The sequence below is a fragment of the Panulirus ornatus genome, chromosome 67 (genome assembly GCF_036320965.1).
Source record: "Panulirus ornatus isolate Po-2019 chromosome 67, ASM3632096v1, whole genome shotgun sequence".
In the NCBI taxonomy this organism is placed as follows: Eukaryota; Metazoa; Arthropoda; class Malacostraca; order Decapoda; family Palinuridae; genus Panulirus; species Panulirus ornatus.
In genome coordinates this window covers 3,473,465-3,486,919 of record NC_092290.1, presented here as the reverse complement: position 1 = coordinate 3,486,919, position 13,455 = coordinate 3,473,465, and positions in this window count along the sequence as shown.

The window sequence follows — 13,455 nt, the reverse complement described above, 5'->3', positions numbered from 1 at the left end:
GAGGGCGGGTCGGCTTGAGGGCGGGTCAGCAATCTAGTTCTCTGGACGGCAGTGCCATTCTCCTCCACTTGGTTGTAACTGACGATGGCTTGTCATCGCTCGTAGGTATGGTGAGGGCAGGTGGTTCCTCCCTCCAGTATTTACCAAGAGGAAATCCTCGTAGATATATTGAGGGAGGGCAGGTCTTGCCTCCAAGTGTTTACCATGAACGCCTGAGGGATCACCATACCTTCCAGTACCTGAACCTTTTCCAGGCTTTTTCCAGGAGCACACAGGTACAACAAGAGGAACCTCCAACCTAACCTTTGCCCTGCTTTTGCAAACCAGAATCTCTTTCGAAAGACGCAGTCAATAAACATTTTCCTCTTTTCCCCACACCCCAAAGCCTTTGAGAGAACTCAGCCTCCTCCACCTCAGCAGCAGTACACAATCTATAACATACGGTACACGCCAGCCATCACAGTGATAAACCCCTTCCCTCTGCACCGCCAAATAGCGTAAGGTCGCTACAAATAGCTTAAGGTCGCTACAAATGATCCCCCCTTTATCAACCGTCTTCCCAAAGCCGCGGGAACCAAACACACACACGCACGCACACCTAAATATAAGGGAATAAAACAGTCTATGTACATAGCCCGCCCCACAGTTTGTCGCTGATTTCTTCGGCCAGAGACTCCTGTGCGTGTGTGTGTGTGTGTGTGTGTGTGTGTGTGTCAGCTCTGGAAGTCAAGGTTACTCAACATTCAAAAGGCAAAGTTGAATCAAGAGAAACTCTGGCAAATCGGTTTCCCGAAGCGAATTCACAAGAATTAGGTATAAATCTTCTTATAATTTTAAGATCTCACTAAATCCATGAAGAAAATAATATATTGATTCTAGTTATATATATTTTTTTTTTTGTCTTTCTTTTTGAGCGAACGTAGACTAAAGGGCGTCCACGATGTTGGTTGAAAAACTGAAAACACTCTGACATTACGAGGGATGATATTCGTTCACTTTTCCTTTCATTATGTTCAGTTGGCTGGGCAGGTTTGCCAGACCGGCGGTGGGCCTCCTGCTGGGCACGCCTCCCATGGGGCCAGTGTTACCAGACACCTGTAAGATATTTCATTTATAGAAGCTATGATACTGATGGATATGTGACGAAAAAATTGATGCTAATAAAGGGATTCGTGTATGAAGGGATGTTTACATATGTATTTATCTATCTGTACATCATAGAATGAATATATGTATATATATATATATATATATATATATATATATATATATATATATATATATATATATATATATATATATGTATATATATATATATATATATGCTTACATATGTATCCTTTCTATACTCCTCTGAGTGTATACATATATGCACACACATACACACAAACCATTCTAAGCCAGGTGTGCGTGTGTGTGTGTGTGTGTGTCTTTAAATAAGTACCTCCTTATATGTACGTAAAGAAAAGGTCATGTTTGCTGTATGCATGACATATTGGTGTCGCATCTCAATAAGCAGGTGTTGATGACAGACATTAGGTAGCGGCAGCATCATGAGCCACGCATCTCGAAATGAGATCCGTGCGTCCAGACTCGAGTTAATTATGGTAGTTTGCGCAGTGGTAGCGTGTTGTGTGACACACCTCCCCTCCCTTCTTGCCTACCTCCCCCCTCCTCTCTCTCTCTCTCTCTCTCTCTCTCTCTCTCTCTCTCTCTCTCTACATATGCTGGAAATGGGCTCCGCTTGCTCGAAGTTACACCTTGAGATGGAAAAGTCGTCTTTGGAGAGGGTGTATCACTGGGAGTACAGTCCCCTTAAAGAACTTCCCAATCCAGAGGAATCTACCTTTCCATGCTACTGCAGGTAGCGCAGCCTTGAGCCGCAGGAGCCAGCCTTTAGAAAGGTCCTGGTTGACGCCAGGTCTCTTTCACAGCAGTTGGTCCTGGGTTAATTACGAAGAAATGTACACTAGAAATACCATGGATGTCTAACCTCAATTTAGCTACACCGGCTTCTATATTACTCGCTCAGACCAGGTCCCCCCTCTCCCAATCCTCCTTCCTTCCTACCTCCCTCTCACCACAACTGCTGAGTCCAGGGAAGTGGTATGATGTTCAGGTCTGTAATTTGGACTTTTGTTCTTGTGTTGTCTCGAGGGTTGAGTGAGAATAGGCCCCAGTCGACAGCCGTGGTACATAACCGTGATATATGACCGACAAGATAAGCCTTTGATTCTCTCTCTGCTGGTTTTGGGTGAGGTGGTTCGCTTGCATGAGGAATTGCAGCCTGTTTGTGCCAGCCAGTTCGATGCTCCATCATGTTTGCGAAGCCATGGTCCTGGCAGGGTGCAGGGAAGGGGTGAGTGCAATCCCGACCTGTTTGTAGTGGAGGCTGAATATATAATTTCGATCGTAGCTGATATATTTGTTCTCCGTGACCATTGGCCAAGAAAGCTGCGTGCATAATGCTGAATGATCCACAAAGCTGTGTTTTCATATAATTCTTCCCTGTGTGTGTGTGTGTGTGTGTGTGTGTGTGTGTGTGTGTGTGTGTGTGTTATAATAAATGTTAGATTCGATTAGATTTTTCTTCGAATACCACATTTTTGGATGCAGTTCGTACTGCTTCAGTGAGCTGGAAGCTTAATAAGCGAATGTTGTCCCACGAATAATGAAAAAAAAAAAGAAAAATAAGCGGATTATAGACACTCGTTCGTCAGTTATTGATCTGGTTGGATGAGGCAATTCGTCGGCTGGGTTGGCAATACGTGGTTAGTTGCACAGTCGAGAACAAAAGGCCTGGGACACGCTTGGACTAAGCTGTTCCAAGCCCTCTGTCTCAACAGGGCAAAGACAGAGCCTGTGACACGCCTGGTGGAGGGCATATACCCAGCCCTCTGGCTCAACGGGGGCACAGATGGACGGGGTCAGTACTGTTTCGACCAGGCATCGACCAGAACTATGGGACTTTGAGCCGTGAACATGCAGATTTACATTTAAATGCTCCTCTCTCTCTCCTTCAACCACCCTCCGACCTAACATGGAGGGAAAAAAGGGAGACGAAACACCAGCAAGACAATAATCCTTGATGACATATGGGCATCCCGCAAGGCCAGCGGCTGGTGCCTCCCTTTCTGACAGTGGCCGACAGGGAGCGGGGCAAAACCTGGCCGGAATCATGGCCAACAAGGGTGAAAATCAAATTGGGTGTGACAGAGAATCAAAGAAATGGAGAAATTTGAAGAATGTTTGTAAACCTGAGTGTTCAAGGTGCAAAGACCCATTACTGTTTTTCCCGAATGTTGCTTGTTCCTCCCTGACCTTGAGAGAGACATAGGCGCCACCACTGTAGCCAAGTACGGCGTCCCACTGTTGCCACATAGGTCACCCTGGTTCCAGTCAGTGTTGCCACAATAGCGTCGCCCTCCGTAAGGCCACCAAACAAACCATCTATCAGACCAAAGACTGGTAGGAGGGACTAGGGTAGCATTTAACACACGATGTATATATATGTGTGTGTGTGTGTGTGTGTGTGTGTGTGTGTACATATGAGAGGAAAACCTGTAATGATTATAACTGTAGAATTGTTCTGTGCCTTTTAAGTTTGATAGATAGATAAGAAATACCCAATAGACATAGCGCCGAAGCCAGATACAAGAATAACCAAAGTTGGAAAATAGGATGATAATTGAATTGACACATGGAACGTGAACAGATCATAATTAGCTTGTAATGAACATTATCAAGACGAACGAACTAAGGGAAGGCGTGCAGAGTGTCTGAAATAAAAAGGAATGTTTTTTTGTCATCTTAAGACTGTGTGAGGTCACGGGTGACGAAGTGGATGGGTACGTGACACGAGGGATTCGAAGCGTGTAATTACGTTGAAGGAATCTTATTGAAGTAACTGCGAGGTTGAAAGGGAGAAGTTTGCTTGAAGAAGCATTGACTCTGAACTGACATGTAAAGACGGAGAAGGAGGAGACATTTCAAGGCCTTTTTGATCCCATGAAAGAAAGAGGAAAGAGGAAGAGATTTGTGATTCGGGTCATAGTTGACAACCGTGAATAATTGTTTATCACAAAGGAAAACGGGATGAAATAGATTTACTGAGGAAAATGGGTTGGGGTGGAACATTCTTAATCTTCATAAGTTGGGTGAAAAGAGAAAATTTGTGGGGGGAAAAAAAAGAAATAGGTTACATTAGAGCCTTGTGATGAACTATGCATTGGAGATCATAGCACCTCCGACGACCTTTGGGGAATAGGCAAAGGTCAGGCAGACGATGGGTAAAAGGTTCAGGTGTGAGAGATCGTCCAGTAATGGGGTCGAGGTCAAGGTAGGGCAGCTACCGAGGCACCTCACCGCCAGGACAATATCTCACCCCCTCCCCCCCCCCCCCCAACCCCTACTTCTTGACCTTTCCTTCTTCCCCCTTGGATATCTCTCCCCCCCACTCCCCCTTCCTCCTCCTACTCCTCCTCCCCTCCTTCCCTCTTTACCCACATGTGTGTCCTATGCGTCTCTGCCCCCCACCCACCACCCCACACTCCCCCCCCCCCCCCCGTCCAAGTGTCCTTGGCGCCGCTTGGAAAGTGCAGGAGGGACTGGGGTCAAGACAATGAGAGATGCATGACGCTACACTTTTAGAAGATGAACCGTCCCAAGATGGAGGTGAGGAGGGAGAGAGAGAGAGAGAGATGGCTCCTCTCTCTCTCTCTCTCTCTCTCTCTCTCTCTCTCTCTCTCTCTCTCTCTCTCTCTCTCTCTCTCTCTCTCTCTGCCTTCGTGGCCTCCTCGTCATCCTCCTCATCGTAAGTATGATGTATTCCAGAGGTGTATCCTCATACACACGTCACTCCAGTCTTGATCATTTTGGTCACATAAATTGAAGTGTTGTGCGGAATATTACCTTTTTTAAAGATAATATATATACATATATATATATATATATATATATATATATATATATATATATATATATATATATATATATATATATATATATATATATTCTGGTGTCGAGAGTCTTAAAACAGGTCGACTCGCCCAAAGTTTACTTGCCTGGCGTACCTAAGGTATTAAAGATTAGAGAAATTCTTTTTAAAGTTCAGCTCTCTGTTGCTCACGAATGAAGAAAGAAAAAGAGAGAAGACATTAAGTCATACAGTCCTTCAGTTGCTCCAGTTATTAAACAAGACTTTAACCTTGTGAGGATTATTGAACCTACATTCACAACAGAGAGATTGAGATGGATAAGAGTGAGTAACGTTACAGTTATTACTTTCTCATGATCCATTCGGCTGTCCTTGGCCTATATGGATAGGAAGGGACGAGATCTGACACACCACCTATCCATAGGCTTGTCCTTAGCTCATAGAGATGGGATGGTACCAGATTTTACATCTATCTGTAGTCTTGCCCTTGGCCTATATGGATAGGAAGGTACCTATCCATAGTGTTGCCCTTGGCCTGTATGGATAGGAAGGTACCTCTTCATAGTGTTGCCCTTGGCCTATATAGATAGGAAAGTACCTATTCATAGTGTTGCCCTTGGCCTATATAGATAGGAAAGTACTCAGTCCTCCACCTATCCCTAGGGTTGTCCTTGGCCCCTGTGAACAGTAAGGCACCAGATCTCACACAGCTGAGCATTTCTTCTAGTTCGTTAAGTAACTCGGTCAGTCCCAGTTTCTCCTGTCTTTCTCTTGTGTGAGTGTGGTGTGTTTGAGGAGGGAGGGAGGGAGGGAGGGTGTTCGCTGGCTTATTCATGCGGCCACAAGAAAAACGCGGCCAACCTGATCTTAGAGCTGATCCAGTCTGGCGTCCAGCTCGCAGCAGCTTTTACAAGATCCCTCCAGCCCTTACCCCCCCCCCCCCCCATCACCCCTCCCCCCTCCTACTCCCCCTCTCCCTGGAAGCTGTCAGTTGAATTAGGTAGGCTGGAGTGGGTGTGTTTGAGTGAAGCAACGCAGCTGCTCACGTAGTGTGTGTGTGTGTGTGTGTGTGTGTGTGTGTGTGTGTGTGTGTGTGTGTGTGTGTGTGTATATATATATATATATATATATATATATATATATATATATATATATATATATATATATATATATATATATATTCTATAGTGCATTCTCCGTATTTCAACCAACGTTTCCAATACCATGTGCCTAGTTTTGAAGGTAAGCGTAACAAATGCAACTTATATTGTCCGAAATGACTATCATCTCTCACTACAAAAAGAAGTCTTTATTATCAAATTCCAATTAAGGAAAGATAATCATGAGGCTCTGCCAGAATATAAGCTTCGAAGGGCACATATCACCACCTTGCCCAACGCCCCAAGTAAACGGATTATATTTTTTGAAGAAGAAATTAAAGAGAGAGAGAGAGAGAGAGAGAGAGAGAGAGAGAGAGAGAGAGAGAGAGAGAGAGAGAGAGAGAGAGAGAGAGAGTAATAAGGCCAATGTTCCACTGCACTAGATCTGGCTCCTGTTAAAAGAATGTTATGAACACAAGACTTCACAAGTAAGCTTAAGGTCAGCTCTAGCGTGACCCAGTTTTTACGAGCGTTCGTAAAAGAGGGACGCAATGTGTGGGTGTTCGTTAAGAAAGAGAGATATGTGATGAATTGTCTCTTTGGCAGCACAAGTGCTTTCGAAGATGATGATTTCGTAATCGCTGTTATGAATCCAGTTGTACAGTTTGGTAGAGGGAGTTCAAGTTTCTCTCTCTCTCTCTCTCTCTCTCTCTCTCTCTCTCTCTCTCTCTCTCTCTCTCTCTCTCTCTCTCTCTCTCTCTCCATCGTAAAGAGAGAAATATGAACTACAGTCATTAGACAGACTTGAAGTACAGTTAAGTAATGGTCTTTTGACTTTAACAAGCCGCCTAATTACCTTATCTTCTTTTTTTTTTGGTGCCTGTGGCACTCATCACACATGTGGTCGTGTCTACTCAATATAAGGAAAAGAAATGGTAGTAAATTTGCAGTTATGTGATATTCAGATATCGAATTCCAAGATGGTCAGTTTTGTTATGGCTGTCCGTGTACCACGACGGATGCTTGAGAATCGTTCTTTCCCTTTCCGAACTGAGCGTCCGTCCTTCGCCCGTCTGTTATCGGGGCATGACACTGCGGTTTAGTGAGGATGGGTATTTGACCCGACCCCATTACAGGTCAGGTCAAGACGCATCAGACGGTATAATCTCTACAGGTGTTTCCATTAGCTGAAGAGCTGAATGACATAACACCCATACCTCTGCATTGGAGTTTGTCTTACATGTGTTACTCGTAGAACTTGGAACTTATCTTCGCTTATTACTTTAGGAGATTAGACCCACCAAAATGTAGACTTACCAGAGTCTTTTCATTAAAACTTAAAATGGCCTGAGTGGCGTAAGACCCACAACTCTTGTGTTTTACATTTTTTCTCAAAGAGTTATGACGCTAATAAAATGGGTTAACCCAGACACGGAATTTTCCCTCATAAGTCGGAAGAAGAAAATATATGCCACTTTTGGTCACGGGACTTAATACAGGTTCTTGTGGTGTTTTCCATGTAGTGTGTTGTACATGCCACTCGTGATTCGTACCCAGTACCTCTCCTGTACTGTAGCCATTACAAGAAGTGTTCCTTGAAATATATATATATATATATATATATATATATATATATATATATATATATATATATATATATATATATATATATATATATGTTTAGAACCTCTGTCTCAAGATGATTTATAGAGAGATGCAAATCCACATTTTGAGGCAAGATTTTTTGGGGGTTTTGTTTATTACAGCTTTACGTCATGTTACAGCATCACGTGTCATGTTACAGCATCACATCATGTCACAGCATCACATCATGTCACAGCATCACATCATGTCACAGCATCACATCATGTGACAAAAAGGACAAACTAAAATATGAAATTCTTCACCCTCTTGTACGGAGTGTTCAAGCTCTGTTGTCTTCGTAATATCTCGATCGCCGTGTCTGTGTAATACCACGAGACGTCTTCCTCTGTATCATTGTCATCTTGAACCTGTGGGTTCGTGTCCTTGTCTTCTGTGGCTGGTGGAGGAGAACAGATCAGTCATGCCGGCATATAACCAGACCCTAACATTGTAGAGAGAGAAGGACCCCATTCCCACACTTCCTCGCCCCCACACCCAACACTCATCTGTCTGGCTCGTCCGTTTTTCTTTCGTGACGTTCTTGGGTTGTCGTGAACACACACACACACACACACACACACACACACACACACACACACACACACACACACACGACACAATCAGAATGTTATTTCTCAAGGAACTTTAAGTGATACTTGCAAAACAACGATACGTGATCATGAAGGCGACAGAAGCACTATTGGATCATCACATTTACTGCTTTTTGATTGCTCTTTGTGTGTTACGAGGAGAGTGGGTTTTAAACTTGTCTTGCCCCGTCTCTCAACATTGTCTTTACTCCTATGAGTGTACACACACACACACACACACACACACACACACACACACACACACACACACACACACACATACACACTCACACCTTTAAGGTTAAGCCAGGTACCCATTTATCGGATAGCCCCAAGGGGAAGATGAACAGCTGGGATGCGCTGTGGACCGATTTCCGCGCCCAGGATTCGAAGCGACTTCCTCACTCATTCTCTCCTTATGTGCAAACCATTTCAACACACCCTCTTCAGCCCTCTTAACCACATTCTTTTTTTTCTATTGTTACCACATCTTTCTCTTACCCTTTCGTTCCCTACTCGATAAAAACCACCTCACGCCTCACAGTGTCCTCAACCATCTCATTTCCAGCGCATCCACCCTCCTCCACACAGCCTTATCTATATATTTATCTACATCTATCTATCTATCTATCTATCTATCTATCTATCTATATATATATATATATATATATATATATATATATATATATATATATATATATATATATATATATTGTATCAAAGTAGGTGTACGATTCATCTAATGGTCTGGTTAGTTTCCATCTGGCCAGGCCAGCTGGGTCACAGGTGGCTCACCGAGAGACGCCCACCTCGCGCCCCACACGTATAATTAACCAGTTACCTGCCGTCGTCCATCACCTGAGCAAGGGAGGAGGTGGAGGGATGGGGGAGGGAGGGTGGGAACTACGACGCTTAGTCGTCGTTTGGAGAGAAGCGACCGGACGGTATAATTGGGGGGGTGGGGGGGGGGGGGGGGAGGAGGAGGAGGTTGGTGGGGTGGGGGGGGGGTTGAGTTAGGTGGGGTAGGGGGGGGGATGATGATGATCTAACGATGGTTGTTCACGCCGTTGTGATTGTCATAGGGTCATTGTGGAATGGTGTTGTGTTGGGTGGGTCTCTCTCTCTCTCTCTCTCTCTCTCTCTCTCTCTCTCTCTCTCTCTCTCTCTCTCTCTCTCTCTCTCTCTCTCTCTCATATGGGCTTCCGCTGTGTAGTCGTTAGCGTTGCTGACCATGGTTCACGCTGGGGGCCCGCCAAGCGCCGGTGGGAGGGTTGGTAGGTTTGTCGAATCTCGGGCGTTGGTAGTCGACCCTACCCAAAGTTGCTCCAGCTGTTCATCCTCTCCTCTCGGGGCTGGTCGATATTTAGATCACTGAGGCTTTGTGTGTGTGTGTGTGTGTGTGTGTGTGTGTGTGAGTGTGTGTGTGTGAGTGTGTGTGTGTGTGTGTGTGTGTGTGTGTGTGTGTGTGTGTGTGTGAGTGTGTGTGTGAGTGTGTGTGTGTGAGTGTGTGTGTACGAAGTCAAGGTTAAGGAGCAACGCGAGAGAAAACGTGTGGGCTCATAACACACACAATCAGTACTCACAAGCGGCTCATCACATACTCACATGAGAAGGTCAGTGAAGCGAATTCCAAGAAGAGCCAGAGAGCGAGCGAGCGAGCAGGGGGAGGACAATTACCTGGGGAGACGCGGCCTCCATAATGGAATGCAAGAATGTTTAATTCAACACTGTAACGCTGCAAGATGATTTGACTAGCAAGTCATGCGCCACAGAGAGGTGATGGCTCGTACAGTATTGTCATACTGCACAAAAGAGTCATTAAGATGCATAACGATCTATGATTGTAGTCTACCTACCTCTTTTTTTTTTTTTTGCATCACATATAAACATCAACAAAACTCGGCGCTCAGATGCAAACAGGACCAACAAAGACAAAGATCACACGCTAAGTTGATATTTTTTAAGGTAAAATCTTCACTTATTTTCGTGGACTGATCTCAGGTATAGCGACATAGGCTTGATGGGATCAGATAAGAACAGTATATAGAAAATAGAAAAGTTTAATGGATCTTCTCAGTCTTTTGAGAGTCATAAGAAGCGGGTCATACATTGTTCTTATATCTCACAGGGGAGAGACATGATATATATAGTGTGTGTATGTGTGATTATTACACGAAAGTGCACTTGGGAACTTAACGTATTTCATTACCCCGTGGATTAGAAGGAATGTATATATATATATGTGTGTGTGTGTGTGTCTCACATTACATCTTTCCACCCATCTATTTCCTCTTGTCCATTTTAGCAGTCACAGCTCAGCAACAAGGGAGCTGTGGCCACGGTTGGGTGGCTGGGCTTGATGTCATTAACATACACAAGAAACAGTTGACTCCAAGGTTGCCGGGCTGTAAATTGCCATATATGTCAACCTGGCCAGCGAGAGAGTTGTCAACCTTGGGACTATTTTCGCCTTGCTCTTGTCTTTTGGTTTGTTTTTCTATTGTTTGCCAGCAACACCAGTGACACCACTAGTGCTCGGGGTCTCAACCACTCGTATAGTTTTCTGTGTTTTTGTGAGTGGAAGAAAACGGATAGTGGGTTTCAAGTCTTCTGAGTAAAGGTTTCCATGTGGGTTTCTTTTTTTTTTTTTGACCCCCTCCCTCATGGATTCTAAGGTTTTTACACTATTTTTTTTGTCTGACAAAAGAGCTGTTGTTGCTTTGTCGAACACAAAAACACTAGTAAACATGTACATAAAAAACAGTCACACACATTACAACACATGGAGAAAAATATATGAATTTTTGTACTTGTAAATATGAATGAAGACGGTATAACTCACGCACATGTAAGTGATTGTAAACCGTTTATGTAAGTACATGTAAGTGCACACTTGCACGCGTGTATTTTACGAATGTAAGAACGTGTGCATATATTGAGAGAGACGCTTGTCTGTACGTGTTAACATTTTATTATGTAACAAAACGTGTATATTATCGTTAGATGTAAAACACACACACACACACACACACACACACACACACACACACAGGAACATCCATGGTGTACTTTTTAGTGCCTCCGGCCATGCTTCACACACGTTCCCGCCTCGGTTCGAATCCTTTCTGCCATAGTCCTGCCCACAGCCACACCAGCTCTTCATCCTCTCCCCTGAGTACGTATATACAAGGTTAGGAGACGGGGCAACACAAGGGTAAGATGTCTCTCCCAGTAAGACACAAGTTGGAATCTCATACAACACCACGAGTAACATGCCACATGTAGACGTGTTTAGTCGCAATACTAATGTGAAATACTTTATAAGCTGGTTTTATGGTGGCGTAACACCATTTTTAGTAATGTTAAGTAAGTACACCGTGCAAAGCTTACGTTTCACAACTCCTCTTTCACATATTTCAAACATTTAGAAAATGTTTCGTTTACCCGCGTAGCAAAAAGAAAAAAAAGTTTGTATTATATTACCCTCGTAGTAGAAACGTTTATATTATATTTTCTGTGATGTTGCTGTTTTCTAAATGCAACTGAGTGAGCGGCCGTCAAGCGATATGCAAATGAAATTATGGATTCGAGTGGTAAATCACCACAACTGAAGGATAAGGAGGGAGTTAGAGAGAAATTCTCTCATGATATACGAAGAGAAAATTCCACATTGGGTCGGTACTTGATATATGTTATAGAGGTATGGAAATCTTGCTGCATCCTTCACGACTCTCTGACATATATGGCGGTATAAGGGGGGTTAGGGATGTGGGAGATATAGGATGATATATGACTGCACTGTAGGTGACCTGGGATGGCTGATGATGATGATAGCTCCTGATATAGGAAATTGAAGGGATGACATGTGATGATGAGTGAGATACGATCATTGTCATGATTTTCCCTGGTAGATGATATATATATATATATGTGTGTGTGTGTGTGTGTGTGTGTGTGTGTGTGTGTGTGTGTGTGTGTGTGTGTGTGTGTCCCCTAACTCCGCCTGCAAACGACGTCATTGCAAGTCAGGAGTTTCCGTCAGTATACAGAAGACAGTACAACGTTGTTGAGAATCTTTCAGCCTCAAAGGTGGCCCACCTTACCCTAGGAGCTCCCTGATGAAGCGCAGCGCCGAAGCCCCAGTACCCCTTGAATGGGGTCTTGGGTCTATCACAGCTTTTAGGAATCAGACCACGTCCGCTGGGCTGGATAACAGACCTCGAAGTGTGGTGATGTATGTATGTGTCTGTGTAGTGGGTGAGCGTAGACCAATGGAGAAGTCCAATATGAAGATGTATTTTGGCCACGAGAAGGGGATGGGTGGGCCCTCTAGCATTGAGGGTGAAGTGGTAATTGTACGTGCTAGAGAAATATGGGTGGGTGGCAGCCAGAATATATACCTGTAGACTAGTGATGCGTAGACACTGCAGAAACTATATAGAGAATAGCATACGAGGCAGCAGTACACCAGTACCATTCGCCCAAGTGAAGACAAAGGAGAACAAAGGAGAGCGAGATGTGGTGTGGTGATTGCTGTCTTGTATTTTTCTGCCTAGCGAACAATTCCCCGAGCGACTTTTCTTTTTTGTACCTCTCTGTAGCGAACACACGTGTTCAGCGAAGAGTCATTCAGCGAAGATCCCTTCTGAGTGGAGGTCTGTACCCAGCAGCCATTTATCTCAGCGAACTCTTTTATCCAGCGAGCATTCTTTCCTTTACAATATTATTCATGCACTCTCGTATTTTATCCCTTGGAATCATCATTAAATCTCTGCACTGCAGCACCCAGAAGCCTGGAAATTACCAGCCGATCGTACATGACGAGGAAATAAGTCGAGAAAAAACCCTGGTGTGACCGCCAGCCTCTGCAGTATTGGGGGATTTTTGGGTGTTACTTTCTCTTCGCGTCCAGATCCCCCTTCATTTACATATCCCAGGACGAGGGAAGCTTTTCGGCTTCGCTGGTACCCGGTGCCGTCATATGCAGCTCTGTGCCTCTCTCTCTTCTTGTGTATGCAAGAAGACACACACACACACACACACACACACACACACACACACACACACACACACATATATATACACGAATTTAGTGCATATGAACACGGACTTTCGCAGAACACATGATGGGGTCCAACAGCAAATGTTCTGGGTTGGAATCCTTGCTGTTGGAGGGCATTATATA